This window comes from Glycine max, chromosome 13 (assembly GCF_000004515.6).
Source record: "Glycine max cultivar Williams 82 chromosome 13, Glycine_max_v4.0, whole genome shotgun sequence".
Taxonomy (NCBI): domain Eukaryota; kingdom Viridiplantae; phylum Streptophyta; class Magnoliopsida; order Fabales; family Fabaceae; genus Glycine; species Glycine max.
In genome coordinates, this window is record NC_038249.2 from 16,068,449 (window position 1) to 16,086,862 (window position 18,414).

Consider the following 18,414-nt stretch of genomic DNA (forward strand, 5'->3'; position numbering starts at 1 on the left):
TTGACAGGTTTAAGCTAGGTATTAATAGTGCTTCACAGTGAGAATAGCCTAAAAATATAATACTTCCTTCTCAGTGTCTATACAAAAAATTATATTAAAATAATTATTATTTTAATTTTTTAATATAATATTTTTTTTACTTATGTCTTTTATATATTAATGATAAATTAAAAAATCTAAAAATTAATTAATAATAATATAAAATTAATTTTATAAATTATTTTGTTATTTATTTATTTTTATTCATATAAAATAATTTAAAATGATAATTATTTTGTATACTAACATGGGATGGAAAGCAATAGTAAGTTGTACAGTTGGTGCATTTTATTCTTAGGATATGTGTGATTTGATTGGTTAATTGGCAAGTTGAGGTAAGGTGAAGGAACAGGCTGGCATGTGGAGCAATGTTAGGTGGACACATAAGTAACCTCACCATAAAGAGTTTGCAACTTCACCACACAGTAAACTTTCTCTCTGTAGGGTGACAATAAGATACAGCTAAAGTGCAGATCACCCCACAGGGGGAATTGCTATTTGTTTGCTGGATGCACAGATTTGCACTGTCTGCGCGTGTAAACGAATCCCCACAGAAATCTCCCTCCCTCTTTCTTTCCCTCTTCCTCTCCTCTCTCACAACAATAATAATAATCATTTATGAATAATTAAATAATATATTCACTGTTCACTTACATCCTAATTATATATATATATATATTAAATTTATTAAACTCATAATTTATATTATAATTATTATTCAGTATTCATTTGTTTTGTCAATAATTAATTTTTGTCATTCACAAAAAAAATTAATTTCTATTAGAAAATTTAATTATTCACTTTTGGTGGAATATTCTTTTTAATTATATTTTTTAATTCATAAAATTCAAACTCAAGATCTCTTAAAAATACCAAATTGGGTATCACTCAAATAAATAATTTATTGGTAAACTCATAAGATATATATTTGTGAACAAAATGTTTGTCTTTTATTTTTTCTTTGTTGGTACATGTAAAAAGAGTAGGTGTGATTGTTTGACATTGTAATAACAGTATAAAAAGTATAATATTGACTGTTTGTTTATTAAATCAATAATTTATATGTTTCTGTATAAAATATTTATTTTTTCTTTTCCTGTGTTGGTACGTGCAGAAAGAGTTTATTAACCTTTTTCAATGGTTTCAGGTAGGTATTGGATGATTACACTCAATCGGTGCATTGAATTTATGATTGTTTAATTATCAATCATTAAACTTGTTAAAATTATTATTATTAAGTGAATTTTACATGAGTCCTCTGTACAGAGATTTTCTTATTTTTGTGTATGTATTTGAACGAAGTATCGTGTATATATTATATGTCCTATGTAGTTTGTGTGCAATGAATCTATAAAATTATCTAAATTTTGTTAAGACAAAAAGTCAAGCCAGATCATCTCATAGTAGCTAGCCATGTATGAATATGACAAATTGAATAAGGGAAAATTTGTGCCATCATTGATGCCGTGTTTAGGGGTTTAATTTGATTTGATATGTAGTCAAAACAGCCAAGAGCAAGTTGACAAAATCGTGTGTTCAACTCCTATTTTAACGAGATCGACTCACACCAACAAAAGAAAATTAGAGAGATCAAATATTAATAGATTTTTTGTTTCTTTTGGGTGCAGCTAGCTTTGTTTAGTTTGATGCAAATATTTTCTGTAGTACTAACCAAGGTGGCAAATGGCATTGACTTTGTTTAGGCTTTTCATGCAAATTAAATTTAGACAGAGGACAGTAGAGCCAAATATGGTGGATCTGATAAGATGGATTCACGAATAAAAATGTTACCAATTAGCCATATATGTTTGACCCTTTCACTCAAATGTAAATAATGACATAATTTAATTGCACTACTAGGAGCTAGCATGCACCAGCGTGATGCTTCTAGTTTTGGATCTCAGTGCATTCCGGAAGGAATATATATAGCATATTTGAGAATTGTATTATTAACAAGTTTCTAATAAAACCATCATAGGAACATTTTTTTTCCGTAATTTTGCAATGCTATATGTAGACCCACAAGGTATCTTTTGGACATGCTTTGGCATCAAAACTGTGTCGGTGGGATTAGGTTATCACGCGGTGTTCAAAATCACCTGATTAATTAGGTAACACAACGAATAGTAAAGCGTTAAGAACTTGGTATGTATCATTCTATATATAATATTATTTATATTTATTCTATATATTTTTTTAAAGGAAGAAGACTAACTATTAATAATATGATGAAAGATACAACTGAGAATATGATCAAAAACTTGGATACAAGCATAAAATATTAATATCCTTGCTAAAGAATGGACAACAATATTTGTTGGTCTCCTAATGAAATTCACCAAAGAGTTTGAAAAATTAAAAAGTAAAATTCTACATTTTGATAAAAGAACATTGAAGTCTATAATTCTAGAGGAACTTCTTAAGATTCCATCCACAACCGTCTTGCAATCAAGCTCAAAACACAATCTGTTGGCGGCCAAATTGATGAGACCAAATTAAACCATGCAAAAGACCCACTGCCTCTGCCTCTCTAGGTTTAGGATACCCTTCAAAATGTAGTGAATTGGCAAATTTGTTGATCGCAGTGTTGATATTGATCTTGAGAAATCCCGAGGGAGATTTTGACCAAGAAGGAGGGGGTTGTTGTTGTCTAAGATCACGATCTGGTCTGTTGAAGGCATGGGCATTGGACCATTCATAGTGACAATGCAAAGCGAGATGAACTGAAGTTGTTGGTTGTGTATCCACGTCTCCCATATCCATTGATTTCGATGGTACCGAATACACCATAAAGTCATGCAAAAAATCTGTTGTTGATTTGTGTTAAGCGACTCCAACAAACTGAAAACTAGTTGGTTGAGACTTTCAGCACCAAAAACATGATCAGAGACAAACTCCACAAGCCTGAAGCTTCCCAAACATGTTCAACTTGCTTGCATCCGAACATAACGTGCCATGCATTTTCGAAATTTGTGCTGCAGTAAGAGCAAAGGTTGGTGCAAGGGACTCCTTTGGTTTTTAATCGTTGTCTGGTTGGTAAGAAATCCCATCGTAAATGCCAAATAAAGTGCTTAACCTTGGGAGGGACATGAAGCTGGCAAAGAAGTTGCCATTTTCCTTCGACTTTGAGATGATCATTCTGAAGCATAGACTCCATGAGATGGCGATATGCTGTGCAAACTAAATATTCATCATTCCTGGTGAAACTCCAAGTTGAACTATCATCAGAAGCAACATATAATAAAGGAATGGATTGGATGGCAAGAGAATAATTGGCATTGAAAATTTGTCGCAACAAGTCCAGGGACCAAGATGAACTATCATGATGAATAAGGGATGCAACTGTATGATTCTCAAGACCACTTGGTGTTGGGGTCGTGACATGAAGGTTGTTGTCATGTTTGAGCGAAGGTTGATTCCACACATTTATCAAGTGATTGTTTCCTATTCTTCATTTCAAACCGCTCTTGATCAATACTTGTGAAGCATGAATGCTATACCATACATAACTTGGATTATTCCCTAGAGGGGCATCCAAGAAACTTCCATTGTGAGAAATATTTAACTTTGAATATCTTAGTAACAATAGCATATTCATTTGTGGAAAATTTTCACACTTGCTTCCATAGCATTTTAAGATTGAATCCATGGAGATGATAGAAACCTAAGCCACCAAAATGTTTTTCATTGTCAATTTCTCCTGGTTAAGCCAATTATTTCCTCTAGATGAACCATTTTTGTTTTCCTCTAGATGAACCATTTTTGTTATCCTACCAAAAGGAATTCATCATCTTCTTCAGGAGTTGGTCTTCTAAGGAAGCTGGTAGCAAGAAAACATTCATGCAATAAGAGGAAATAACTTGAGCATAAGATTTGATAAGAATTTCTTTATCAGCTTTAGATAGATACTTAAGGGATGTTTGATTTGATTGTTTTCTGTTTCATTTTCACTGAAAATAGAAAATAGTGATAAAAATGTATTTGGTTGGATTTCTGTTTTTATTTTCAGTAGAAATATTTTTCCAAACGAACCAAAAACTAGAAACAATAAAATCTCATTTTCAGTGTTTTTAGTTGAAATCAGGAACCTCATTTTGGGTAAAATAAAAACGCGGTGACAAAGAATGCAATTTTAAGCAAATATAAAAATACATTTTCTTTTAAAAACGCATTTTCAGTGTTTTATTTCTTGAAAGCAGAAAACAAGATGTCAAACCAAATATGTTTTCAGAATTCTAATATTTTGAAAATAAAAATAATTTTCAGAAAATAAAAACAGAAAATAAAAATACAAACCAAACACACTCTTAGTGACCCAATGGTTGATGCACTTCCAAAGTCTTTCCTTCGAGAACCCAAAGATTGATTTCTTGCTTCTCACTATAATTGAAGGAAGACCAAGATATTTGCTCTTGTCCATCTAATCAATAACACCCAAACAAGAGAAGATATGATGTCTATGAGAATGTGGGGTGTTGGTGCTAAAGAAGATTTCTAATTTCTAAAAATTATGAGTTGACTAAGCTTTTTTGTAAATGTCCAAAACATTTAGAATATTGGATTCTATCTTGTCAACCTTGCAAACAAAATAATTATCAACAAATAAGAGATGTGAGAAGGAAGGAACCCACCTACACACCTTGATATTGTGAATATCACCTCTACTCCCAGTTGTTTTTAGAAGTGATGAAAGACCCACGGTACATAAAATGAAAAAGTAAGGCGATACTTAGTCACCCTGCATGAGTCCTCTCATGGGAGAAATAGGTCCTACAGAATCTCCATTAACCCTAACTGAATAATTCACTTATTCAAAACAAAGCTTTATCCAAGCTAATCCACTTATTGTGAAATCCCATCTTGGACATAACACAGAAAAGGTAACTCCATTCCACTCTATCAAAGGCTTTATTGATGTCAATTTTCAAAGTCATTTCACCATTTTTATCCATGGTCTTGTATATCATATGGTGAATTACGTACCTTTGAGGCAATAAGGACATTATCAAGAATGGAATGCCCTTCTACAAAAGTTGATTGCTCCTTTGAAATGCATTTCTTGATAAGAGGCTTTAAGCGGTTTGCAAGTGCTTTGGAAAGGATTTTTTAAAGGATATTACAAAGAAAAATATGCATGGTCTTGGGGTTGTTTGTTTTGGGAATAAGAGATATGATAGTGGAATTAATTTGTGAGGAGAGGCTACCATTTTCAAGCCAATAAGCTGGGTTAAGGCCATCTGATTATTTTTTATATATATAATACCATCATTTACTCTAATATATATTAAATTCTTATTAATTTGCAAAAAAAGACTTATCAAGAAATTTCACACAAAACAAACAATTAGTTTAAGTTATACTATTCTAATAATACTTTTTATTATTTATTTGTGTTTGTCTTTTATTTCTATATTTCTTATATATTTTCTTCTGCAAAATTTATGTACAAATCAAATTTCTAATTACTTCATATATAAGTAGTATTTTAAATCATATAGGTAGTTTCATATTTTTATTAATAGTTTTAAGAAAAATAAAAACAAATAGGCCTTTATAAGGAGAAAAATATTAGTTTTACAGACTAAAGTTTGAGTATTTTCATAAATACAAAGATAAAAATTAGTATTAATTATAGAATTCGGAGACTAGATATATATATATATATATATATATATATATAAAGCCAAAAGTTAAAATAATTTTGGGGGTTAGATAAATATACAATAAAACGATATAAAGATCAAATGAAGAAAATTATAAGGATTAGATTTCACCGAACCAAACTCTCTTTACACTAAAACATGATACCTAACTTGAGATTCAATGTTAATATCAATCATTATTTAAAAACAATATTCTAATCCTTAATTCCTTAAGTGAAAAGAGTCTAAGTTTTTCTATTAAATGTCAATCTCTAGCATATTTAATAAAGGAGTTTGTTTTAAGTTTAATGGCACAAAGATAATCAATAACCCACATCTTATTCTTAGCTTCAAGGTTTAATGGTCATTTTTCATAGTTCAAGATAAAGAAAACATTTTTTAATAACAATCTCATCTAAAAATCAAGCTACAAGTGACCAATCCATAATAAACATAAAACATAAAAACAAAAAGCTAACTTTGAAGAACAATATAAATATATAACTAAATTTGAAAATAAATACATGAGAGTATAAGAATTGGTTGCAATCTAACCCCAACAATTGAGGATTTAACTATACCCATCTCCATGAATATCATCCAAAAGCAAGATGGAAGAAAAAAAATGAACGAAAAGAATAAGGAGAGAACTTTCTTGCATAAAGGAAGGATTTTTACACAGCAAAGCATGACCTCCACAAAAGGGCGCACACACAAGCATGACCTCCACAAAAGGGCGCACAATATCCTTAAAAATCTGCACTTTAATAAAAATTTGCCTAAGCTAAAAAAAATTGGGATTAAGAAAATTTTGATGCTCTGCAACTCCACATTCATTTTGTTTCAGTTTAAGCTAAAATTCTTTGGGCTTAAACAAATTCCTCCTCTATGGCTCACTTTAAGCTTTCTCATTTCTTATTCTAAGTTGCCTTTCAATCCAATCTCCATTCCTACAAAATAATTCATCAATAAGCAAGCATATCTTATCAAAATAATGAACTAAAATCTAAGACTAAACATTCACAATCTATATAATTAAAAGACACAAATAAGGTTCTAAATAAAAGAAAACATGAGATAATTATCTAAATTTACATACTTTAATTAAGTATTTTTGGTAATTATTAACTCTCCAAACTTAGAACTTTGTTCACATAAGTCACCAGACATTACACAGTAGAGTAATTAAACACATGCAAAATAAATCTTCTTACGCAAACCTACAAGTATTTTAATTGAATATATATGTTAAGCTACTAAATTGAATACTATAACAGTATAACTTGTGTGTAAAAAAATACTTTTTGTCTGATTTCAGGAAAAGAAAAATGAAATTATATATATATATATATATATATATATATATATATATATATGTGTGTGTGTGTGTGTATATATAAAATTAACCAAAAAGGAAAGATAGTGTAATTGATTAAATTTTGGTGATCATGCCTCATGCGACCTTACTCAGCTGATGCAATATAATGAATGTAAAAGTGTAGGTAACAAAAAAAAAATAATTAAAAGTGTAGCTTGATGCGTGTCCATAAAAATAATGAAGGGGTATATGCATGATTTACATTTACACTATCATCATGTGAAACTACTCTGTTAACAACAAAAATGTAGAAACACACCCAAAAATAATTTAAAATTAATTTATGTATAAATTAATTTATATGAATTCTTTCATTTATCTTTTTCAAAAGTTGATTTTCAACTTATTCATAAGATAATTTTAACTTGTGAAAAAATTTTAATTCATGTGGCAGAGATGTAACTGAGTCTGAATATGTTGATTTGAGAGAGATGATGTCTAGAGTTGGTTTGTATGAAATGGATACTTGTGGAGATTTCTTTACTTGGACCAACAGACAAGCTGATAATACCATATACTCTAGGATTGACAGATTTTTGGGTAATCTCGATTGGCTGCAAATGCATATTGATTCCACTTTAAAAATTTTGGCTCCTAGTGTTTCAGACCATGCCCTTATGTTTCTCAGTTGTAAAGATCAAAGTAGCAGGCTCAGGGGTAGATTTAAGTATAGAAACAGTCTGGCTAGGTTGAATGGTTTCCATGATGAAGTTAAGAAGAATTGGAACTTGGGTGTACATGGTAATCCTATGTATAAACTTTGGACTAAGCTCAGTAGACTTCAATCTGTTCTGAAAAACCTCAGCAGTCCTCTAAATGGCCTAAGGGAGAAAATTGATGAAGCTAGAAGAAACTTGCAGCAAGCTCATGAAGATCTATGCAGAGATAGATTCAATGTGGATAACATTAACAGGGTAAAGGACAGGACTTCTGAGCTTCTTCAACTCAATGAGTTGGAGGACAGTGATTTGAGACAAAAGGCTAAGATTAATTGGATTCGTCAGGGGGATGGTAATAACAGCTACTTTCATGCTACTATCAAAGGTAGATATAAGCATAATGCTATCAGATCTCTGATTAAAGAGGATGGGAGCTGCATAACTTCTCATGAGGATATCGAGGAAGAAGTTTTAAAGTTCTACAGTGCTCTTTTGGGTTCTAGTGAGAGCAATCTGGCTGGTCTGAACATTCCTGCCATTAGGAATGGCAATACTCTAAATCAATTTCAAAGAGATATGCTCATTGGCCCTGTTTCGAATGCTGAGATTGATACAGCTATAAAAGGTATGGATGTGAATAAAACTCCAGGAATTGATGGCTATGGTGTGGGTTTTTTCAAAGATGCTTGGAGCATAGTTGGTAGTGATGTGAGAGAAGCTATCCTAGACTTTTTCCTTCGTAATAGGCTTCATAAAGGTTTCAATAGTTCTGTGGTGGCTCTTATTCCCAAGCATAAGGAAGCTAAGATGATTAAAGATTTTAGGCCTATTTCTTGCTGTTCTACTGCTTACAAGATTATTTCTAAAGTGTTAACTAATAGATTGAGTAAAGTTATTGACACTTTAGTGGGAAAGAATCAAGCTGCCTTTGTTCCAGGTCAGCAACTTCATGATCATGTTCTGCTGGCTTTTGAGCTTCTTAGGGGCTATGAGAGGAAACATGGTACTCCTAAATGTATGTTGCAGATTGATATTCAAAAGGCGTATGATACGGTGCATTGGGATGCTTTGGAGCATATCTTGAGAGAGCTTGGTTTTCCTGATCAGTTTATCAAGTGGATCATGATCGCAGTCAGATCTGTCACCTATGTCTTTAATATCATTGGGAGGTTCACTAGAAGATTAGAGGCTAGGAGAGGAATTAGACAAGGGGATCCTATCTCCCCCTTGCTGTTCATCCTGGTTATGGAGTATCTCAACAGAATTCTAAGCCAACTGGATAAAATTCCTAACTTTAATTATCATTCTAAATGTGAGAAGATGAAGATAACTAATTTGTGTTTTGCGGATGACCTTCTCCTTTTTTCCAGGGGTGATATCGGTTCAGTGCAGATTATGCTTGACAAGTTCAACACTTTCCTCCGTTCTATGGGCCTTCATGTGAATCCTTCAAAGTGCAACATATACTGTGGATCTGTTGATATTAATGTCAAAAAGCAATTATTGTTTATTTCTGGTTTTAAAGAAGGAAAAATGCCCTTTAGGTATCTTGGTATTCCTTTATCCAGCAAGAAACTCAACATAAAGCATTATCAAGTTCTTATAGATAAAATTGTTGGTCGGATTACTCATTGGAGTGCTGGTCTTCTCTCTTATGCTGGTAGAGTGCAACTTATTCAAAGTGTCATCTTTGCTACAATCAATTTTTGGATGCAATGTCTGCCCCTGCCAAAATTTGTGATCATGAGAATAAATGCTATTTGTAGGAGTTTTCTGTGGATAGGTAATAGCAACATTTCTAGGAAGTCTCCAATTGCTTGGGAAAAAGTCTGCAGTCCGAAGATTAATGGTGGTTTGAACATCATCAACTTAGCTATATGGAATAAAATCAGTATCCTGAAATTACTTTGGAATGTCTGTAATAAATCTGATAATCTTTGGATTAAATGGTTGCACACGTACTATATTCGAGGTCAATCAATTTGGAGCATGGTTTTGAAGAAGAGTCACTCTTGGATTATGAGCAGCATGATGAAGTTGAGGCCCCTGTTGCTGCAATACCAGTCCAGAATGCAGGATGTTTTTAAAATGAAAAAAATTTATTTGGCTCTGTTTGAGGAAAGTGAGAAAATGAGTTGGAGGACTCTAATGTGCAACAATCTGGCCAGACCGCAGGCTCTTTTTTGTTTGTGGCAGGCGTGTCACTTCAGGCTTGCTAGCAAAGATCGCCTGATAAAATTTGGTTTGAATGTTGATGCTAACTGTGCTTTTTGTTCCTCTATGGAATCCCATGAACATCTTTTTTTTGGTTGTATTGAGTTAAAGACTATTTGGACTGCGGTTCTTAATTGGTTGCAGATAATTCATATGCCAAGTACTTGGTCAGAAGAATTGAATTGGATTACTAGGAAGTGTAAAGGAAAGGGATGGCGTGCTATGTTACTCAAATGTGCTTTTACTGAAACAATATATCATATTTGGGCTTATAGAAACCATAGGGTTTTTGGTGGAAATGTAAATAACAGGAAAGTTGAGGATTCGATTATCAGTACGATAATCTATAGAGTGTGGAATAGAAAGAGGTATAGGAGGTATATTGCTGAGTTGATGATATAGGTTCTTTTTTGGGGTTTTGGTTTAGCTTAGAACCAATTCCTTGGTCTTTTTGTTTTCTTGGCTTGTTGGGGCTGGATCGGTTGCGATCGTCTTGTGTTTATCGTTTTTTTGAATTAATTCATTTCTTGATTCAAAAAAAAAAAAATTTAATTCATATTTTATCTTCTTAATTTTTTTCTTGTAAGTAATTATTAAAAGGTTTTCCAAACAAAACTTTTATCACTTTAATTAATACCATTAATGTCCAAAAGATCAAGGTGGATCGATATCCAAATGAATAGCTAAAGAAACTCAGCAACAACAACTAGAACAAAAATGAAACCCAAAAATAAATTAAAAAAAAAAAAAAGATGATCGATAATGGTTTTTTTCCTTATCCGAATTGAGATTTTGATGGTGTTACGTGGGCACAACTCCATTCGTTTAAGGAGACATAGAAGAACAAAAACCTTTATTATTATTATTATTATTATTATTATTATTATATATATATATATATATATATATATATATATATATATATATATATATATATATATATATATATATATATACACACAGAGAGAGAGAGACACTAGCTAGCTACTCAATGTTTTGAATTTTTTTTCCTCACTGAAAGAAAGAATACACCTGGGGCATGCAAGTGTTTATTTGGTTCGGTGGTTTTGTAACGCAGCAACCACATCTTTATCCAGCAAACCCCACAAGAACTAGGGTTTCAAAAGAAGCACAGAATATGGGCACATACATTATGTACATTTCAACGAGATTTGTTGTCTAGGTGGTTGAGTTGAACACAGTCATGTGAGGCTAGAATCCTTACAAAAGGAGCCCCATGTGATGAGCTACCCTGGTTATGGCTGTCCACATCAATCTAGTGTATAATTTAATTCGTCTCTTTCATTGACAGACTCCAGATACTTCAATTTAATTTTCATAATGATCTACAATGTTTTGATTTTATTCTCACACCTAATAAAATAACCTTTTTTTCTCCTTATTTGAATTGATTTATGTTGCGGAATAAAATCGCAGTTTATAATCATGCATGTGGTCTAATGAATCTAACTCCAATTAATAACACATTCCCAAGATCCAAGTAGTATGCTAGTATGTGTTAAGTCCCAGTTAGCGTATAGTGAAAACTGAATATCTTAGGTTTCAGTTAATTATATATTTATATAAAAAATAAATAATTAAATTTGTGAATAAAATTATGATATGTCGATAAATTGGTTTCATAAAAAATTTAAATTTATTTTTAAATGTGTAAAAATGTGATAAATTAATCTTGCAAATAATTTAATAATAAATTATCTCCTAAACTTTACAACTTAATATGAAATTGATAATAAAAAATACAACTTATTACAAAGTTGATCCTTGAATATTATAACTCATTAATAAAATGATCTCATAAATTTAAAGGCGGGAAAAATAGTTTATCACATTTTTTGTAAATTTAAAAATTAAATTTATATTTTTCATCTTTTATGAATCAATTTATAATCGCATTACACTTTTTAAAGATAAATTTACCTATTTACCTTTATATATACTATGTTATTAGGGTTGACGTCTAACTATAGTTATACAAATTTTATTAAAAAAATGTTATTCTTACAGAAAAAATATCAAGTGTTAGTATTATTTTCATCAATATAATATGGCAATTATTTAACATATTAACTTATTAGAATAGATATATTTTGTAGATCTATAATACTAATAATTATACCAACTGTATTAAGCATATAACTAACCACAAATATATTGTTTTTAAATAATTACAAATTATTTATAGATATGACATGAGTGATATATAGTATCATTTCACGGCGAGCAGATCTCTTTGAAAAAGCCAGAAGTCTATTTCCTCGTCTTTAATGCTCCAAATGTCATTGTTTTCTTATAAGAAGACACGATAGGAAAATAACTTGTCAAGGAAAAGAAGGAAATTAAGACTGAAATCTCATCTTTAGGAATTAGATTTTTCAGTTTTTGTTTATAGTTTATTGGTAACTGTACGTATATTTAATTAATAAGCTGTAAACATTTTATTTTTTAAAATAGTATTTAGAAGTCATAAAAATATTTACCATTTCAGTCATACTTTTTTAAATTAATTATTAATGAATTTAAATTAGTTTTAATTTATAATTTTATTTAATATTTTATATATTTTTATATTATTTTATTTAATATTTTTTATTTTTTTATATTATTTTATTTTATATTTTTTTACTAGTGTTAAGTATTATTATTTGCTTTATAAAATAAAAAAATAATGTAAATAAAAGAGTTAAATTTAAATAAAAATATTAAAATGAAAGTAAAGATAAATGATCTTAATATTTGATTCATATTTTATGTCTGATCCTTCGAAACGATGAAATACCACAAGAAGGTCAATCATTAGTCGTATGCATGATGAGATGAACGAATTAATTTTAAATAGGTCTAAGAAATACTCATTGTGTAGAATTGAAAAACATAATTGTAGTAATTATCCATATAAGTAAGTTGACGGCTAATATTATTTTTACTTTTTAACATTATACTTGTGTTTAATTTGTATTGTTCATTTTATATTAATGTATTATGTTGTTTTTATTTTAACAACTACTTTTCATTAATAATATTGTGTGAAATTATTAATTTACTTAATGATAACTATAAAAATTAATTAAAAAGATTTGAAAATAATTTAATATTATTTGATAAATTTTAAGTTAATATTATTTATAAATATTGGTAACAAAAATATTAAAAACATTGAACTATAAATTAAAAATTAAAACTAATTTAAATTCGTTAATAATTAATTTTTTTTAAAAATATGACTTTGAAGTTGTAAACATTACGACTTCTAAATATTATTTTTTTAAAATATTAAAAAATTTATGACTTTGAAGTTGTAAACATTACCACTTCTAAATATTTTTTTTTAAAATATTAAAAAATTTATGACTTTAAAGTTGTAATTAAAAAAAATCAATAGTTATTTTTTTATGATTTCGGTAAAAAAAAAAAAAACAAAAGTTTTCAATTAATTTATGACTTTGGCTTTAAAAGTTGTAGGATATCCTACGACTTATTCCTTTGTAGGTATTAATTTAAAATTTATCCTCATTTGGTAAATTTCAAAAAATAATTGTCCCCTTTTGATAGTTTCGCTTGTTGGATGCGTGCATGCAATTTTTTTACATAATTTAAATGCATTTTTCCTTCTTGTAATTTTGTGTTTTTCTCATTTTTGTTTTTATAATTTTTATTTTTTCATTTTAATTCTTGTAAAATGTGTTTTTTTATTGTCTTTTGTCTTTAAAACACTTTATTAGTATTTTTTCACTATTCAAAACACTTTTTTATTGTTCAAAACATTATCTAAATAAATTTAAGGACGAAAAATAAAACAAAAACATTTGATAATAACTAAAACTAAGAAAAAAAATTGCATGGAAGAAAAGGAAAAAATGCGCTAAATTACAATGACAAAAAAATGTATTCAAGCTTTTTGCTTTTAAACAATTTACTGGTGATAGACCTTTTTTTCATAAAGATATTGATACAAAGTATTCATCATCAAAAGTACTAATGACTAATATTATTGGTTGGGAATTGTGAATCCCCACAAATTAGGTATTATCTTTCAACATACTTTTTCTATCCCTAACTATAAGGTCATTTTAATTAATTCACGTGTCTTAAGAAAAATAGTTAATTATATTAAATATGTGAATGATTTATACCATAATTTTAAAATTATCATTTTTTATCTGTATTCACTTAATTATTTTTCATTAATGTTTGGAAAAATAATAATTAAATAAAAATACATAGGAAAAAAATAATTAATGCATTTATGAATTAAAAAAATATCTTATAAAAACCCAAATAAATTTCTAAAAAATATCTTACAAAAAAATTAATATTATCGACTTTGGTGCACACACAAAAAAATATATGAAAATTTCAGTATTTTCTTTATTTCATTTTTATTTGATTATTTGGACATTGATTTTAATTTCAGTCTTGCTTTTCTTGTGTAACTAATTGGCTTCTTCGCCGGCTGTTGCCCTGAGAGCTGGACTCTACCTCTAGACTTTGGCATTGTCAACATCATCCATTTGATTTTAATTTGGCATGTAATTAATAGTGTTGCGAACTAGACGATGAATCGAGTCAATTCTAATTTTAACCCAGAAAAGATCGATGAACACCAATTTTTTTATAACATTCAGAGTGGAAAAAAGTGTTAAGTTATGATAAAAAAAATGAAAGAGAGATAGAATGTAATGTATGGTGTGTAAAAGTGTCTATATACACTAAAGGTTCTACATATAGATGAGTTCTATTGTGCTAAAGAAAAATTGAGTTTGATAGGTGCGAAACCTAAACTGGTCGTCTGATTTGATGGGTTCTAGAATTAACAGTTAAGATAAGTGAAAAATTATAATAAAAGTATCTACATCAAATTAAATCTAAAACAATTTTTTTTCTTTCTGCCTTTGTTGTTGTCCCCTTCACCTCACCAACTCCTACAGCTTCATCGTCAGCGTCCTCCACACTCGACGTCAGTGTGTTCTTAAATTTTTAAAATATTTGTTTGGATGAAAATAAAATTTTTTTAACTAGAGGTGTGAAGAGAGTCATTGCCTTTTCACATTTGCGGTTTTCCATATCATTCTCTAGCAGGTGCTTCGATTAGGGGCACAAGCTTCGGGGTGTGTGTTGTGACAATGAAATGACGTTGTGCTCACTTGACCTGGTTCTTCCAACGCCACAGTTCTCCTACTCTACCTCCCTATTGTCAATCTGGTTGTTTCACAAAAGCCAAACCCTCAAACAAAAATCCCTTTTCAGAAAACTCCAATGTCTAGTAACATTTCACAAACAGGAAAAATCGATGCTGATGCAGATGTCGTTGTGATGTTTGATCTTTTCCGTTGACGAGAGTACGAGATGCAAAAAAAGAAACAAAAGGAGAAGATCTACATCGATGCGTTTGCGTTTGTTGTTGAGAAGAGGAAAAACCTTGCGAGATACCGCACCTGACCATGAACGGTGTCGACGTCACCAACAACAGAGAAGAAAAATGGTAGAGGACAACGATAGATTCTATTTTTTCTTAATTTATTCTGGTGTAAGCATGTCCACCATAATCCTCACTTATCTGAACCATTGATTATATCTAACCTATCACATTGCACAATATTATTATTTAGCACCTGCCAAACTCAGTTCATCCTTCACACGCTAGAACTCGTCCTACATATCATTATCTTTTTTAATGAGTTAAGGTTTCCAATCCTCATACTGTTTATGTTTACCACTTGCTTTCCCAACACCGTAGGATTGAAAAGAAAAATAAAGTTCTTGTCATTTGCAATCACTTTCGTACTTTCAAGGCCATGTGTTCCTAGTCATTTAAGTAAAATCACTACTACAAAAAAGGCTTTCTACGTTGATTATTAGCCATCGTTGTAAGAGACCTAGTAGAAAACTTGCACCTTCTACGATGGTTCAATAGACAACCGTCTTAAAAAAAGATATCATTCTAAGACGGTTTTTAGCTAAAAATCGTCTTAGAATGGTACACTTTCTAAGATTATTTTTAAGATAACCGTCTTAGAATGCATTTTTTTATAAAAAAAATAAAAATATATAGAGGATTCTAAGACGGTTTTCTTTCTAAGATGATTTTTCGAAGAACTGTCTTAGAATGTGTTTTTTTAAAAAAAATTAAAAATATTTTAAATTATTGTAACTATCCACATTATTCGCAGTATAAATTATTGTAACTATCCACATTATTGTAACCGTCTATACCTAATATTCAATCAAAGCATGCAGTGAAGTGCTCAATCGAAAACCTGGCGAAAACTATCAGAAAGAGCATTGGTGCTTCTTGAAGTCATAAATGGGAACATGCACGCCCTGGCCACTGATGAGCTTCCTTGTGCACTCTAACAACTGCTCCGTGTCAAAAGCATCTACAAAGAAATGAAACTTTATTCATCCTAAACTCAACCACACACACATAAAGTGAGTACAATTGAAAATTATCGGGGTGGTCGAAATTGTACTCGTGAAAACGTTCTAACTCTTCAGGATTCAACCCGTGATAAAACGAGTCCTATAATTATAAAATATAAATTCAAACAAAATTTACTATAAATTAATTAATTAATTTAAATTGAAAGAAGAAAAAAAAAGATACCTGATTTACGAGGACAACGCGGTGATCATGGAGTTGTTGAATGATCATATCGCAGACGGTGGTTTTGCTCGAGGCAGTACCTCCAAAAACTCCTACATACACGTGTGAATCACATTTTCGTTTTAATTTTGGAATTGGAACATTGAAGGAAAGAAAAGTGTGAAGAAAAAAAAAAAAAAGAGTAGTGACCTATGACGAAGGGTTGATTGGGAAGGGAATTTAGGGTTAGGGTTGAATCGGGAGTGGAGGACGCGACGGTGGCGGAGGATGGGACCTAGCCATCGAGTCTCAGGCTAGAGAAGTGAGACCTAGATGCTGCCTCCATTATGTAGTCAATCAACGTCGTTTCTTCCAGCATCATCGCTCTCTCGGTAATGTCTTTTTTTGTTTTGGTCATTGTCGTTTCATTTGGGTGTTGCAGACTCTGAATCAAAGCCATTATTGTTCCCAAAAATGCTTTTCCTCTGTCATCGAGCTCCACCAGGTGCGCGATCTCCTCCGTCGTGGCATCAATCTGGTGTCGAAGGCACTTCTCTTCCGCCAGCCACGCGTTCCGGTGCGAGGTGAAGAACGAGGGGGTGTGTTGTGGAAGCAAATGAAGAAAAAGGCAATGGCGACGATGAACGAGGTTAGGGTTTGGAGTAGAGGGGGTGTGAAACGCGAGGTTGTTTTGGGAGGAGGCTCTGATGGAGTGTAACCTAAACGACGAGGAGGAAAACAAAAAGTGAGGTGGTGGAGAAGAATGAAGATGGTAACGAAGTGAAGGAGAAGGTCTTGTGGAAGGAGAAGTAGTGAATGTGAATAGTCTTTGAACACTTGAAGACCGAGTGTGACAACGAGGATAAGGCTCATGTGGGAGAGTGACACTAATTTCAAGTCATTTTTAACATAGTTTTGATAAGACCATCCTCATATGTATTTTATTATTTACAAAAATGTCACCGCTTTATATATTAAGACGGTTTTTTGGGAACCGTTTTAAAAAGCGCATCATAAAAAATTACTTTTTTAGTAGTGAATGTATTTAGAATTTCCACAATTTTTTGTTTAGATAGAATTTCCACATCTGAAAATTCATATAATTTATAAATAAAATTAATCATTCATAAAAAATCTTAAATATTAACTTGATTTTTAAATTCTTATATTTTTTATTCATGAACATATAAAACTTATTTAAGTAGTTTGATTAGTGTAAGTTTGGGTTAGCGGTGAATTAAACTCACCTTGGTTTTTTGTTTTACACGCAAAATCAACTCTTTCTTATTATGCATACGCTTCAATGTAAATCTATGAATTAAATTAATTTGAGTATACTTCCAATTAAAATAAAACAAACGGACCCAAACTCTAAACTCAAATTAGGAATAGTGCTTCTGAATCCTTATTTACTCAATCCGTCCTATCATAGTTAGGAAACATGTTGAATCAAGCGTCCAAAAGGAACCACTTCTCTTGGTGCAAACATAACCCACATGTGTCATTAACCAACTAGTCCATAGTGGCATAAGATATGTTCGACAAGGGTAACATGCTACGTGCCAAATGCAAGTAAGGTAGCAAAATACTATTAAACTTCAAACATGTATGCCCCCTAATCACCTGACAACACCCTCCCCATGTTTGTCTAGGAGAGGTGATACTTGACCAGCTTGAGCATCCTTAGTGAAGAGTCCACGTGCCACATTATGTTGCTAAGGATAAGGCACAGAATGCAGAGAAATTCTTCAGTAGCAGCTCAATTGAACCGTTACCATGTATAAATTCAAAAAGCATTCTGCAGTGTGTCTGTCTAAGAATTATATTAGAATTTTGTGTGTGGGCCTTGTTGATCAAGATTATGAGAGGACATATTGA